At 43.3% G+C, this 16038-nt stretch overlaps 1 pseudogene; it reads right to left on the reverse strand.

The window, feature by feature from the left end:
- Nucleotides 1–4169: 4169 nt before the first annotated feature.
- Nucleotides 4170–16038, reverse strand: part of LOC136330130 (leukocyte immunoglobulin-like receptor subfamily A member 6) — a 46206-nt pseudogene continuing 34337 nt past the window's right edge.

Consider the following 16038-nt stretch of genomic DNA (forward strand, 5'->3'; position numbering starts at 1 on the left):
TTTCCAGCCACATGGCCCACTCCCTGAAGAAGCATGTCCTGTCTCAGGACCTTTGCACCTGCTATTTGCACTGTCTCTCTCTTCCCCCACATACCACAGACTCTGTGCCCTGCTCCTGCTTTATTTTTCTCACATCACTTTGCTCTCTAGGACACTGTCTGCTTGTTTGTATATTGTTTCCCTCCCCCACAGGTGATCTGGAAGTGTGTGGAGACCGTGTTGCTCAGGGCTGCACTGTGGCCTCTAAATGGAGCCAGTAAACAGTGAGCTCTTGTCACATCTGCTAGTGAATGAATGAAGGGGCCCCTGGGGATCTGTGGGTGATTCACTTATTCATGTGTCCTCTTGAGACCCGGGGCTGCACAAAGTGAGAATGAGTACCAGGAGCCAGCAGAGTGGACCTCATAAAAGAGGCCCTGAAGCCACAAGAAAAGCAAGAGGAGTGAATCACAGCAGGACCTGGGTGCCCAGAAATTGGGGTCAATGTGGGCTGCTCCTGTGAACCAGGTGAGGTGAGGACAGGGATGTGTCCATTGAATAACACTGGGCAACAGGAAGGTCCTTGGTGGCCTGGACAGGAGCAGGGGTCTCACCCAAGAGTCCAGCTTCATGTCCTCCTCACGCTGTGGGTCCTTCATGGCAACATCCTCTGGGACAGAATGGGGGTGTCACCTGACAGGGCCCCTGAGATCTCAGGGCAGCAGACCCCATCTGCTCCCAGATGGGCCACTGACCCAGGGTTGTGGTGAGGTGAGTTTTCCAGTCTCTCAGTGTGAACTTCAGTCCCCTGGCCCCCACATCCTCCCCACCTAACCCCTCGCCCATCATGGACTGAAGTTCCCATGGTCCCTTTCCCAGCCCACTGCCTCCTCCTGTGTCGCGGTCCAGCCACAACAAGTCTGTTACGGGGTCCTCGAATGGGAAAAAGTATAGAATTAAATAAATGATAGACAGAGAATTAAAGATATATACATAAAGATGGGTTCCAGAGGAGCACAGGGAGAGCAGTCTCTACTTACTGCTCCTAAGCCAATGCAATTTCGGCCCCCAGAAGCACATCCGTCTTTTTTCAGGGAAAAACGTGGTCCATTAGCAATTCAATTGTTTCCAAGATAACTCAAAGACAACCCCCACCATACCATTTAGATCTAACTTTACACCAATAAGAAACAAGCTTCCAGCCTCTTCCGGAAAACATGGGTGGGATAAGCAATAATCAGGTATAGCTCTTTGTTAACTGGGCAGGTGAGATGGGTGGTTAGGCCCAGCACCTGTCTCCTGGATATAAAAACACCCTGTTTATATTTCAGTCCTCAACACTCCTGTGTCAGAGGGGCTTTTCTTTCTGGCTTTTGAATCTGGGCTGGAGATGGCGGAGGAGACAGGAGTGTTAGGGACAGAGCGGGGCCACAGGCAGGGGAAGTCAGGGATTTTTGAGACAGGTATTATTTTTGAGAAGCAGACCTCGGTTTTGGGGCTCTGGGTTTGATGCCCCTGTAGCAGGTTAGACATGAGCCTCTCTCTGAGACGGTCAGGAGAGACCATCTCAGTCCAGGGAGGGTATGACCCACCACATGGGATTTTACAGGAAAGAAGGAAACCTTAACACACACGGCGTGTATGTTTCTTATTTCATGAGGTTGAAAACAATGACAGGTTATCTGACACTTGTACAGCTGTGCTGACATTGAGGGTTTTATTTTAGATTTTTTTGAATTGAGATTCTAAAGAATTTCTTTTTCTAAGCTGACCTTCTCCACCTATTATGTTTCCTTGTGTTTGGTGCCTTAAGTGACCCCTTGTGTGACCAAGGTCACCCTGTTCCCTACTCACCTGATGTCCTATCTTTGCTCTGATGCTGGTGTTGGAGGAGGAAGAGGGAGAGGAGAAGGGAGAGCAGCAGGATAAGGGCCACTGAGACCCCAATCATGATGTTCAGGTTCAATGTAGACCTTGGACATGAGTGATGCCATGAATGAGCCAATGATCCCATGTAATGAGCACGTACTGTGTGCGAGGCAAGTGCTGTGGTGTGTCATCCATCCCCTCTCCCCCTCCCCACAATCAGGCACAGGGATTGCTGACCCCACCCCCATTCCACTGAGGCTCAGATAGGTTCTCCATGTGCCCCAGGTCACCCAGCCTGGATGGGGCAGGGCTGGGCCTGGAACCCGAGAGTGTGGGCTCCCTGTGCTGTTCTCATCTGCCCCCCAGGAGGACACCAGCTTCATGCTCCAGACTCGTCATCTACTGGAGCCAGTCCATGTCCCATCAGAAGCTGAGGTCCTTTGTTATGACCTGTCCCTAGCACAGCAGGGACCCAGGAGGGACAAGGGATCTGGGGTGAACTCTGCATCTCTCCTGGGATTTGTCTTCACCCTGAAGAGCCCTGATGCCCACTCTGAGATGGTCAATCTGCAGTGTGAAAACTGCCCTCCTGAGCTCTATGAGGACCCGTATGTCACCTGACCTCACAGCAGCCTGTGAGCAGGATGGGACCAGGGATGAACAGACAAGAACCTGACACTCAGAGAAGAGAAGGGACAACCTGGCCCAGAGCAGGAGCAGCAGAGCCGGGAACTGACCCAGGTCTGACTCCTGTCCCCTCCCTCCTCTGAACTTAGTATGAGTTGAGAGACTATAACTGGATGTACCCATGTCTTCACCCTACCTGTAGAGTGTCACCGTCACTGCTACACAGGGTCAGAGGGGATAGTCTCCATAACATCACACCCTGGGGGTTTCCCTGTGAGCCCCCTCCACCAGGAACTCAGAGCCAGAACTGACAGGAAATCTGAGCTCTGGCCACGATTCTCTCCTTTTACACTTGGGGACACTGAGGCCACACAGGGGAAGGTGTATCCACTTTAGCATCACAACAGGTTTCTGACCATCCACATGACAAAGCCCCTGTTCCCCATGGACACACCCTCTACCTCCCACAGAGACCTCACTTACCCCTCTGCAGGCCTGACATCTGTGGGGAGGAGTAACTGATCATCATAGCCTCCTGGAGATCAGAATGACAGTGAGATGTGGAGGCTGCCATTCTGCTACAGGAGTCTGGTTGCTCTTCCACAAGACTGAGCCCCAACATCACCCTCTGCCATGACCATCCTACTTGCCACCTGACAGCCTCAGAGCTCTGGAGCCCCATGGTCCCACCTTCTACCCATCATCTATTTAGAGAACTACCAGCATCTTTGAGAGATATTGCTGTGCTGAGTCTCTGGGAGCAGGAGGTCATCTGAGAGACAGAGAACCACCCTGGGAAGGGTCTGTGCTCCCCCTGAGCTCCCAGCTCACAGTGACTACCAAGAGTGTAGATAAGCCCTTTAGGGGGTGGTGCTTTAATGGGTTCTAGAAATGAGGACAGGAAGGGAGTTAAAGTCTGGAGATAACCCTGGAATCCAGACATTATTTAAACTCCTCTTCTGCATCTTTCCTTGGTCCCCCAAACCCTTCTACTGTACACCTGGCAGCTTTTAGACCCAGGTGAGTTGGTGTGCGTAGGCAAGTGTAGAAAGAGCTCTAAGGAGCAGATCTGCTCTGGCTGACCCTCCCTCTGAGACTCCTAACCCCAGCTTAGCCCAAACCTTCCAGTGGGCAACACTGAGAGCTGACAGAGCTCAAAATGGACAGAGTCAAGGTCCTCTCAGCTGAACCCCATACCTCCAAGGGTCACTAAAATGGGACTACTTATGGGGGCACTTCCTAAATTATCCTGCCAGTTTCAGAGCCCTGGGATCCCTGTGGATATCAGTATCTCTGCCTGACCTTCAGCCCCCTGGGTCACAGCCCACCCCTGGGTGTATGGGGGTCACTAGATCCCCTGATAGACCCTCAGAACTGCCCTGGGTGGTCTGTGCTCCCTCTGAGCAGAGTTCTCAGTAACTCACCAGCTGTGGAGATGAGCCCTGTCAGTTGGAGGATGGGGTCTCCAGAGGGTCCTGGCGTTGAAGACACAATAGTCGTGAGAGTTTGGGTATAAATCTGGAGTACCCAAATCACTAGTCTTTCTAAATCTGCTCTGTGTCACCCTGAAGACACTTCCCTGCCTGCCCACCTGCCAACTTCAAAACCCAGGAGAGGGAGAGGGGTGTGAAAGAATGCATGGATCTGAGGGGCAGATCTCTGCTGTGAGACCATGACTCAGAGCCCTCTGACTCTCATCCAACTTCTGATGTGTCTGAGCTGACGGTGCTCAGGAAGGATGGGGCTGGGGGCCCCTCACCCGAGACCAGTAGATTCAGGGGGTCACGGGGGTGAGACCACTCCTGGAGGTACTTCTTAAAATATCCATAGCATCTCAGTGTATACCTGTATCTGAAGGTCACAGGGTCCAGAGGGAACAGGGCCCTAAATGTCTCTTTGCCATGACGATGTGAGTCAGGGTCCAGGAGAGCTTGTGTTCTCCTTCCTTAGTCAGAACGGAACTGTCATATGCCTGTACTGAGCCACACTGGAGGGTGACGTTCCCTCCTGAGGTCACGACAGGGCTGGGCAGGGCTGAGAGGCTGGGTTTGCTGTAGAATCCAAGAGAGAAGGAGGCAGCGGTTAGATGGGGCTCACCCTCCCTCAAGTCCCTTTGGGCTGGGCTGTAAGAGGGGAGACCCCCTAAGAGCAGAACCCCTTTCTGAGGGAAGAACCTGAGGTTTGAGCTCCTCACATGTCACCACAAGAACCAGGAAGTCACTGCGCTCTGACCATGCAGTAAAGCTGAGGAAGTTAGTAATATCTTCCTGGATGGATGTTTTTCATGATGAATTTGGCCTTGTCCTTGGGCTTCAGTGGTTTCTGTCTATCCAAGGATATATTTGTGTCTTCTGTATACAGGTGAATCTCCTGGGCCTCCAGGGTCCCCTGACACCAGATGCTTACAAAACTCCCCCAGGGGATCATAGAGGCTGTCTCAGTCCAGATGTTGGGTTTGGGAAGGGTTCTTGGAAAGAAACCATATCATAATGGCTCTACCACATCCTGAATGGTTAAAGGACACCTGTTGGGCTGAGCTGTTCTATCACTTCATCCCAGGACCCCTGCACTCCCTCCTCAGTCCCAGGGGTGAAGTAAGAGGTGGGACACGAAGCCTAGGGAGGACTCACTTGTCTGCACGCAGGTCCTCTGGCCCAGACTCAGCCCTGGAAGATTCCTTCTCAGATATTTGCACTAGAAAGTCAAAGTTGATTTTCTTTTAACAAGTCATCAACAACTCAAAGTGCCTGAACCAGAGATTTCTCAGGAGCAGGGTATGTGAGCCACCCTGCCCCCTCCTTCTTCTGTCCCTTCCCTGTGTCCACAACTGACTGAGGCAGATAAGAGCAGTGAGGAGGAACAGCATGGCGTCTGCTCAAAGTGCTCCCACTCTGCAGATGGAGGAGCCCCTGGGTCTGAAGGACAGAGACACACAGGATGTGGTGAGTCAGGAGATGCCACTTTTCTGGGTTCCCACAGCTGTGGATGCACACCAAGGGTATAGCCCCTTTCTTGATCTTTTTCTGGGCTTTTCCATGATGAGGGCTCAAGAGGAGTCCAGCTTCTCTGGAGACACTCAGCCCTGATATAGGTCTCTTCTGACTCCCATGTTATCTTTGAAATGTTTTGCAGGACATTCTGGCTGGTCTTAACCCCTGATCAGGAAGGACAGGGCACAGGGTCTTATCTGAGTGGACCCACAATAGGCCTGCTCTTAATCAGACTCAATACTTATTTTCTTAACTTTCCACAAACAAAATTTACTTTTGGTCTTTGACTCGTCCTCTGACAAATATTTTCTGATCACCTACTACTTGCCGACCATTTGTGACAGACATCAGAAATACACCTGTGACCTGGGGAACCCATTTCCTGTATGTATTTTGGAAACTCTTCTTAGCAGAATATGAACATTCTTAGGTTTATGATTCCATTACATTACTTACAAGGGAGAAAGAGAGAAAACACGCAATCATCTTTAGCCATGACTAGACTGTGGTTTAAGAAATGGCAATTTGAGGAGGTGGAGTCTTTTGAGATGGGAGTGAAAAATTCTTGAGAGGAAGGAACATTCTAGAGAACTCTGGAGACAAAGAGGCTGTTTGGACAGGAGCAAGAGAGAGTGAGGAGTGGCTGGTCATGGAGTGCTCTCTATCATGTAAGTATGTTGGATTATGTTTATAAGACAAAATGAATATATAGGAATGAACTCCTATGTCAGACTGAGTGATGAATATCACATGTGTCATGTGTGACAAATGAGCTAGAGAAATAAAACCTATGTCAATAAAATATAATATTAACAGTAATTAAACTCTAATTCTTGTGTTTCCATCAATGTCACATAAATGCTTACATAGACTTATCAAGCCATCCTTCATAATCCTCAGTAGTCAGAGACACATGTAGAGAAGAGAAATGAAAGAAAGGAATCTCAGTGATACTTCATATCCTGTGCTGTTAGTGGGGTCTTGGGAAAGAATTTGCTAGTTCTACAGAGCTCTGAGAAACAGATATGGAGCAACAAGAAAATGATCAATAGCAGATGATATGAGTGTGTGAATGTGTGAGTTAGGGTGTGTTCAGGGTGTAACTGCACCTGTAGGATTGAGCGAAGCAGTCTAGTGAGAGTCAGGTTAGAGGATCACAGCTGGATGAGCATGAACACCCTTCAGTTCAGAAAGAAGAGTGTACTTTATCCAGAACACCGTGAGGACCATGAAAAGATTTTGAGAAGAAATGGAGAGATATTGAAATGAAATCGGAAAGACTGATAAGAAGAGTGAACTGGAGTAGGAAGTGAGGGGTGGAGCTCAAAACTCAGAAAAATGATGGACGTGAATACTGCCTAAGTGGGTGTGAACGTTGACCTCCCCTCACTGTCTATATTGACTGCAGACACCAAGGTGCCCTCAAAGTCAGTGAGCCAAGTGGTTGAGGGACAAATGAGTCTGGCAGGTCTGGCCATACATTAACTACCACAGAAAATCCCAGCTCCCCCTCCTGGCCCTGGAATACAGGTTTTACTTCACACAGCTTCCACCTGGATGCTGCTTTGAGCAATAAGATCTTTCTTTCTCCATTTCTTTGGGGTCACTCATTTGAGTCATTTCTGTCTCTTCAGAGCAGTCTTGATATGGGTACTACTCTCCTATTTAAACTGTAGAGACTCTTCAGGATTCAGATAAGATTGATATTCATGAGTGTTTTTCTGTAAGAAATCCATAATACATAAACACGCACTTTAAATATCATAATGGCTCTACCACATCCTGAATGGTTAAAGGACACTTGAGCACCTACTTCCTCTCTTGATCACACTTCCCTCATTTGTAGCACAGTGATGACAATCCTCCCCTACCAATGTGCTGAGAATTCACCCTACATGAGACATGGCATTAAGGAAATCAAACTTTCAGAATTAGATGAAGATGTTGGGGCTTTGAATCATTTAAAAGTAGAGATACCTCATCCACTGGAGCAGAAGAAAGAATCCAAACTCAGAGTGCTCATGTAGGGTTACCTGAATCATGACCGAGACTATTGCAGTACACTGGATAGATCATGGTCTTTCCACCACATGGTGCTGGAACAATTGGATGAGTCTCTGGAACTAGAATATTTTTCATGCCTGTTTCACAACATTAACAATAATCTATGTCAGATGGACTACAGATCAAAATGTGAAGAGTAATCAATTCCTTTTTCTTTTGCAAAAAATGTAGAAAAATATCTTTATAGCTTTGTGGAAGGAAAGTTTTTCTTGAGGATACCAAAGCATGAACTTAGTGTAGAAATTGGTAAACTGAGAGCCACTAACTATTCCCATAAACACCACAAAAGCATGAAAAGAATATCACACCATGGGATACAGTGGGAGAAGATATTTGCAAATCCAAAACGAGGCAAGAAACTTGGACTGAGAACATTTAAAAAATATGTTCAAATTTCTAAGATGACAGTAGATAATAGGTGATGGGTGTAAGGTATTTTTCCCCGCCGAGAAGGAAGGAAGGGGGCCAGAGCCACAAGGTGTGGAATAGCAAAGGCTTTATTCAGTACAGAGCATTTCTCGGATGAGATTCACTGGCCTGGGAGATGGAGGTCAGGAAAATCGCACATGGAGAGACCACATGGGCAAATTTAAAGGGGTCTTCTAGGGAAGTCGGGCTAATATGACGTAGAGAAATCTCACTGGCTGACAGTCAGTCACTTTTTTCCCAAGGACTCCTAGGAAGTTTCTTTTGGCGTGCTTGGTTGTGGGCAGTCCTAGCCAAAGTTCGCAGGCCTGGATTCCCCACGTGATTATTCCTCATTATCCACCAAACTTACAATGGGTATACAACATAATTGACTGTCCAAATGATGTAGAGATGTTTTCTCTAAATCTACGTACTCTAGTTGACCAATGTCACCCTGTTAAATTTAATTGTTTAAATATAAATAAATAAACAAATAAATAAATAAGAAGAAAACAAGTGATTACTTTAACACACAACTTGCAAACATTGATATCCCATGAATGGATATCTTTGTAATGTCCCTCAGTTCCACAATTTATCAGATAGTGGACATTACCCCCACAGCATGGTACCAGCACATAAACAGAATGGCTAAAAAATAAAGGTTGAAATGCCAAGGGTTAACACAGTTGTGGATCTACTGTGACCCTCAGACACGGGTGGTGGGAGTGAAAATTATGTGGCCGCTCTTAGAAAGGGCTTACTGGCATCTTGTAAACAGAAGCAATCCTTAAACAACATTGATACCCAATTTCCCAGCATCATTTCACGAAAAGAGTATCCTTTCTCCCTTGGTTTGTCTGGGCACCACTGTCAAAACTCAGTAGACTGTATTTGTGTAGGATAAATTCAAGATCTGTATCTTATTCCATTAATCTATGTGTCTATCCTTTAGTTAATCCCAAAATCTCCTTTACCACAGAACCCTTATGGTAAGATTTGAAATGTGATAATATAAGTCATTCTTGTTCACTATGTTTTCTTCAGAAATTTTAGAATATATAAATTATAGAACCAGTTTCTCAATATTTGAAATGTAAACTTGAGATGCTTCAACCATGTGAAGTTTTTAAAAATGTCTCTGAAAAGGTAATTACTCTAGCAAGTGGGAATTGAGTGGCTGGCTTTTTCTGTCCTGCGAACATGAGGTATATTTGAGCATTCTTGTTTCTCAGGTTTATTCACCCAGATACTTTATTCTACTCAGCAGAGTTTTACATCTTCTTAACAGAACACAGATTATGACACAGAAATATTTCAACTTTTTATGCTATGACCAATTTTCTTAATGTGTTTCATATAATTCAACAAAGAATCACCCCCAGCCATTTATACATGCTCTTCTGTGACTAAAGTAATGAGTGTGAGGGGGAAAATCTCAAATCCTCAAGAAGGTTAATTTATCTTGCTATTGTCTTCAGTTCAATTACTACATTACTTCCAATGAACAGTGTCTTTGGACCTAAAATGAACTATATGGTCCTGTTATTTCTTCTAAAAAGCTCTAGTTTGTTGTGTTGAATGTGTTCTTGGTGCTCAACACAGCATGTGGATAAAATTTCCCTAGAAAATTAAAATATACTTGCAGTGAATGTAAACACTTTAAAATATAAATCTATAATATATAAATATTTTACATAAAATATATGTAATATATAATCATATCAATGTGCCCCTTTTATAAAAAAATTTTCAAAAAAGCTAGAATATTATTGACTATATTCATATGCTCTAATTTACATCTCCTTGTACACCAGAAATTACTACTATATTGTATTTAAAGTATAATTGAAAAATAAATAATGATAATATATGTTGTCTACAGGAGTCCCAATTCAGAATGAAGGGTACACACAGACTAAAAGTAAAGGGATGCAAATAGAAAAGAAAAAAAGCTGAGATAACAATATTTATATTTAATAAAATAGACTGTTAAACAAAAGCTATAGTAGTAGACAAAGAAGGACACTACATAATGATAAATGGAGCAAGCCAGAAACAGGATATAACTCTTGTAAAATTTTATACATCTCAAGCAAATCTTGATGGATATAAAAGGAGAGATTGACAACAATACAGTCACAGTAGGGGATTTCAACACCCCCTCAACATCAATGGATAGGTCATCCAGACAGAAAATCAATAAGGAAATGGCAGCTATAAATAACACATTAGAGAAAATGGATTTAATTGAAATATTTAGAGCATATTTTGCCTAAAAGCAGCAGAATATACAATCTTTTCAAGTGCATGTAAAATATTTTCTGAGATAGATCACATGTTAGGACACACGACAAATCTCAGTAAGGTCAAGAAGATTGAAATCACATAAGTAGTCTTCTCTGAACAGAACGGTGTAATAATAAAAGTCAATCACCAAAACAAAACAGAAAAGTATAGAAATACAAGGAGGATAAACAACATGTTATTAAACTAAAAAATGGGCCAACAATGAGATCAAGAAACAGATCAAAAGATACCTTGAAATAAATTAAAATGAGAACACAACACCCCGAAGTTCATGAGGACAGCCAAAGAAGTTTTAAGAAAGAAATTTGTAGCATTACAGACTAATTCTACCAATAAGAAGAATCTGAAATGAACACTCTAAGCTTATATTTAAAGAAAATTAAAACAAACAGAGTCCAAAGTGAGTAGACAGAAGAAAATAAAAAGATTAAAGCAGAAATAGATGAAATAGAGATTAAAACAATAAAATAATACAAAAGATTAATGAAATCAAGACCTGGTTCTTTGAAAAAATAAAAAACATTGACAAACAGATTCATAAAAAAAAAAAAAAACTGGCCCTGGCCGGTTGGCTCAGTGGTAGAGCGTCGGCCTAGCGTGCGGAGGACCCGGGTTCGATTCCCAGCCAGGGCACACAGGAGATGCGCCCATTTGCTTCTCCACCCCTCCGCCGCGCTTTCCTCTCTTTCTCTCTCTTCCCCTCCCACAGCCAAGGCTCCATTGGAGCAAAGATGGCCCAGGCGCTGGGGGGATGGCTCCTTGGCCTCTGCCCCAGGCGCTGGAGTGGCTCTGGTCATGGCAGAGCGACGCCCCGGAGGGGCAGAGCATCGCCCCCTGGTGGGCAGAGCATCGCCCCTGGTGGGCGTGCCTGGTGGATCCCGGTCGGGCGCATGGGGGAGTCTGTCTGACTGTCTCTCCCTGTTTCCAGCTTCAAAAAAAAAAAAAAAAAAAAGAGAGAGAGAGAGGACCTAATTAAATAAAATCAGAGATGAAAGAGGAGAAGTAACAACTGACATCAGACAAACACAAAGCATAGTAAGAAAATATTATGCACAATTATGCCAAAAAACTAGACAATCTGGATAAAATGGATAAGTTCCTAGAAACATACACTCTTACAAAACCCAATAAGGAAGAATCAGAGAATCTGAATACACAGGTTACAACCAGTGATTGAAAGAGTGATAACAATAAGAAATTCCCAAGAAATATAAGTACTGAGTCAGATGGCTTCCCAGGTAAACTTTACCAAATATTCAGAGAAGAACTAACACCTACCCTTCTCAAATTATTATTATTTTAATTCAAAAGAAGGAAATACTCCCAAGCATATTTTACAAGGTCAGCATTACCTAATTCCAAAACCAGATAAGACACTACAAAAAACAAAAAAAGCCTAGAGGCCAGTATTCCTGATGAACACAGATTTTAAAATCCTCAACAAAATATTATCAAACCAAATACAGCAATACATTAAGAAGGTCACACATCATTATCAAGTGTGATTTATTTGGGGGATGCATTATTGGTACAATTTCTGCAAATCACTAAATGTGATGCACCACATAAGCAAAATGAAGGATAAAAAGCACATGACCATATCAATAAATGCAGAAAATGCATTTAATAAAATCCAGCATCCATTTATATAAGTACTCTCAGCAAAGAGTAAATACAGGGAACATATCTCAACATAATAAAGTCCACATATGCCTGACCAGAGAGCGTCGGACTGGGATGCTGAGGACCCAGGTTCAAGACCCCAAGATCGCCAGGTTGAGCGTGGGCTCATCTGGTTTAAGCAAAGCTTACCAGCTTGGACCCAAGGTTGCTGACTCAAGCAAGGGTTACTTGGTCTGCTGTAGCCCCATGGTCAAAGCTCATATGAGAAAACAATCAATGAACAACTAAGGTGTCGCAACGAGAAACTAATGATTAATGTTTCTCATCTTTCTCCATTCCTGTCTGTCCTTATCAATCCCTCTCTCTGTCTCAAATAATAAATAAATAAATAAATAAATGCCACATATAAGAAACCAGCAGACAACATCATAGTCAATGGGCAAAAACTGCAAGTGTTTTCTTTAAGATCAGAAACAAGACAAGAATGTACATTATCACCACTCTTATTCAATATAGTACTGGAAGTCTTAGCCACATCAAGAAGACAAGAAAAAAAAAAGTCAGTCAAATTGAAAAGGAAGAAGTAAAATTGTCATTATTTACATGATATTTTATATAGCGAGCCCTAAAGGTTCTACACTACACAATTACTAGAACTAATAAATGAATTCAGGAAAGTAGCAGTATACAAAATAAATACCAGAAACCAGTAGCATTTTTTAATTTAGAATATTAAATTTAACAGGATGACATTGATCAACAAGTGTACATAGATTTCTGATAAACATCACTCTATCATCAGAACAGTTTATTATGTTGTATATTCATCACCTAAAGTCCAATCATTTTCCTCACCTTACATATGTCCTTTTCACCCTTCCCTAATGTTCTTTCCTTCCCTTACATATCCCTACCCCTGGTAACTACTGTATGCTTATCAATGTCCATGAGTTTCAGTTTTCTATCCCAACTGTGTGTGAAATCATATAGTTTTTAGCTTTTTCTGATTTACTTATTTCATCTAGTATAATGTTCTCAAGGTTCACCCATGTTGTTATAAATGACACTACTTCATCATTTTTTATGGATGAGTAGTATTTCACTGTCTGTATATAATATCTGTAATATAAATATATATTGCTGTATATATACTACAGTATATATATATTACATCTTATATATAAATATATATTACATATATATATTTTACAATATATAAATTGCATCTTCTTTACTCAATCCTCTTTTTCGAGGGACACTTTGGTTGTTTCCATGTCTTGGCCACTGTGAATAATGCTGCAATGAACATGGGCAATACATGTATTTCTACGTACAAATATTTTTGAGTTTTGGGGGTAAATACCCAGCAGAGGAATTGATGGGTCATATGGTAATTCTATTTTTAATTTTTTTAGGAACCACTATATTTTCTTTCATAATGGATGTACTAATTTGCATCCCCACCAACAGTGAATGAGCATTATATTTTCTCCGCAGCCTCCCCAACACTTATTACCTGTCTTGTTGATAATAGCCAATCTAATAGGTGTAGGGTAGTATCTCATTGTAGTTTTTTTTATATAAATAAATTTTTATTTTAATGGGGTGACATCAATAAATCAGGGTACATATATTCAAAGAAAACATGTCCAGGCTATCCTGTCATTCAGTTCTGTTGCATACCCATCACCCAAAGAGAGATTGTCCTCCATCACCTTCTATCTAGTTCTCTTTGTACCCCCCTCCCCCTCCCTCTCTCCCTTCTTCCCTCCCCCCACATCCCATAACCACCACACTCTTATCCATGTCTCTTAGTCTCATTTTTATGTCCCACCAATGTATGGAATCCTGCAGTTCTTGTTTTTTTCTGATTTACTTATTTCACTTCGTATAATGTTATGAAGATCCCATCATTTTGTTGTAAGTGATCCGATGTCATAATTTCTTATGGCTGAATAGTATACCATGGTGTATATGTGCCATGGTTTCTTTATCTAGTCCTCTATTTTTTTTACAGTGATTAAAAACCTTTAAGCAAACTCTTAGCCAATACAGCAAGAATCCATAAAAGAGTAGGGTCCTTAACATGTTCACCAAGTCCAAGTTGGCCCCAACACCATGCCATATCCCTGAAAAATGTAAGCCAACCCCAGTTCAGTCTGTTAGGAGCTGTCACAAAGAGCAGGAGTCCAGGAAAAGTCCACATCCAGGAAAAGTCTGCATGACACTTAAATTGTTGTAAAAATTCTATACTTTGCAGCTCACGTCCAAGTCCCAATGACTGCTGCTTCTAGCTGGTAATGATTCAGGTAGACTGGAAAACCCATCTTCAGCATGTGTGGAGATGGAGCTTCTGTTCTCCGCTGACTGGAGAGATGAGACCAGGCTGTTTTTCCCTGGAGCTCTGTGACTGTGGAGTGGTAAAGAGAACCTTGGGATACACTAAGCTGGGTGGCAAAGGTAGATTCATAATAGAAGTTGGCAAAAGGGGGAAAGAAAGCTCTAAATTAGGGGTAGGTCCCAGCCTGAAAAATGAGTGGGCAATTGAGGTAGGAGGAAAAAAAAAACACTATATATTAAACAAAGCAGCAGAAAATAGGACTATCAACACTCACAACAGAGATCTTCGAGGGAAGAATAAAAAACTTGACTATTCAGGCAAGACATAGTTAAGTGGCCCTTGTGCAACTGAGATCAGTTTACCTGATTTTTGGTAGAAATACCCTAGGCTCATCCACAGTGTCGTAGATGGGGCTGATGGCCCTGGGCACCTTCAGCCTTCAGTGGTAAACCCCAGCATTCTGGGCAAGGTTAGGTCATAGGTGGCTGGAGCAGGGCTGAAAGAGACTGAACCCTCGCTTAGAGGAGCAAAGGGGAAGCCTACCTTCCAGTGTCCCTGTTTCCTCACAGCAAAAGCATGTAAGTCTGGCAGGCTTTAGCTCAATGACCTTCCTTTCCACTATTGAAGCAGGACCCAGATGGCATCCTATGAGGCCCCTTTGGGGCGTTGGAGCCTTTAAGGGCATATCCTAAAAGTTGGTAGTTCCCCTGATCTCTATTGGGCTTTTTCTGCCTCTAGGTATCTTAAAAGCCATGCTCAGAAGATCTTGCTGAGGGGTTTGAGGATCCGCATCCACCTATATATATCTTTCCCCTATATCTGGGGCTATTTGGAAAAAGACAAAACAGTGTTATTAGCTGGATCAAATAAAGAAGATAGTAGTTTGCAGGCGAAAAAGATTTGGCATCTTCTGTTCATCAGCATTCAAAAGAAATTTAAATTTTTTTTAGTAAAAAGCATGATATAGTAGATCCGTAGGAGTTCCAGGATATGACTACCCCTTTTAAATTTTTTTTAAGTTGACCTTAAAATATTTGCTGGGTACACTTTAATAATACCTTAACTTTAAAGATTGTAAGCATGACAAGATACAGTAAATGCTTTTGCTTCATATGCAGGAGCATTTTCAGTTTAGCCACTTTAGGAAATCCAATAATAGAACAATGCACACAGACAATGAGCTATGACATGCTTAGCAGCCTCTCCTGTTCTGACAGAGGTTACTATAAATCCAGAATATGTATCCACTGTAACGTGGACATAGGACTGTTTGCCAAATGAAGGTATATGGGTAACATCCATTTGCCAAAGTTGTCCTAGTAGGGGTCCTTGAGGGTTAACTCCAAATGAAGGGGCAGATTGTAGTATAGGACCCCTTGGACAGGATTTCCCAATCTGCCATACTGCTTCCCGAGAAAGTTGAAACTGTTTGCACAGGGCTGCAGCGTTCTGGTGATGAATAGTATGAGACTGAATTGCTCGATCTGTCATGGTTGTTCCAAATAATTTTCTTTTGGGTAGCTTGATCAACAAGGGCATTCCTAGACCCTGGCCGGTTGACTCAGTGGTAAAGCATTGGCCTGGCATACAGGAGTCCTGAGTTCAATTCCCGGCCAGAGCACACAGAAGAAGCGCCCATCTGCCTCTCCACCTCTCCCCCTCTCCTTCCTTTCTGTCTCTCTCTTCCCCTCCTGCAACCAAAGCTCCACCAGAGCAAAGCCACCCCAGGTGCTCAGGATGGCCCCATGGCCTCTGCCTCAGGCACTAGAATGGCTCTGGTTGCAACAGAGCGACACCCCAGATGAACAGAGCATTCTCCCCTGGTAG

Source organism: Saccopteryx bilineata, chromosome 3 (assembly GCF_036850765.1).
Source record: "Saccopteryx bilineata isolate mSacBil1 chromosome 3, mSacBil1_pri_phased_curated, whole genome shotgun sequence".
Classification (NCBI taxonomy): domain Eukaryota; kingdom Metazoa; phylum Chordata; class Mammalia; order Chiroptera; family Emballonuridae; genus Saccopteryx; species Saccopteryx bilineata.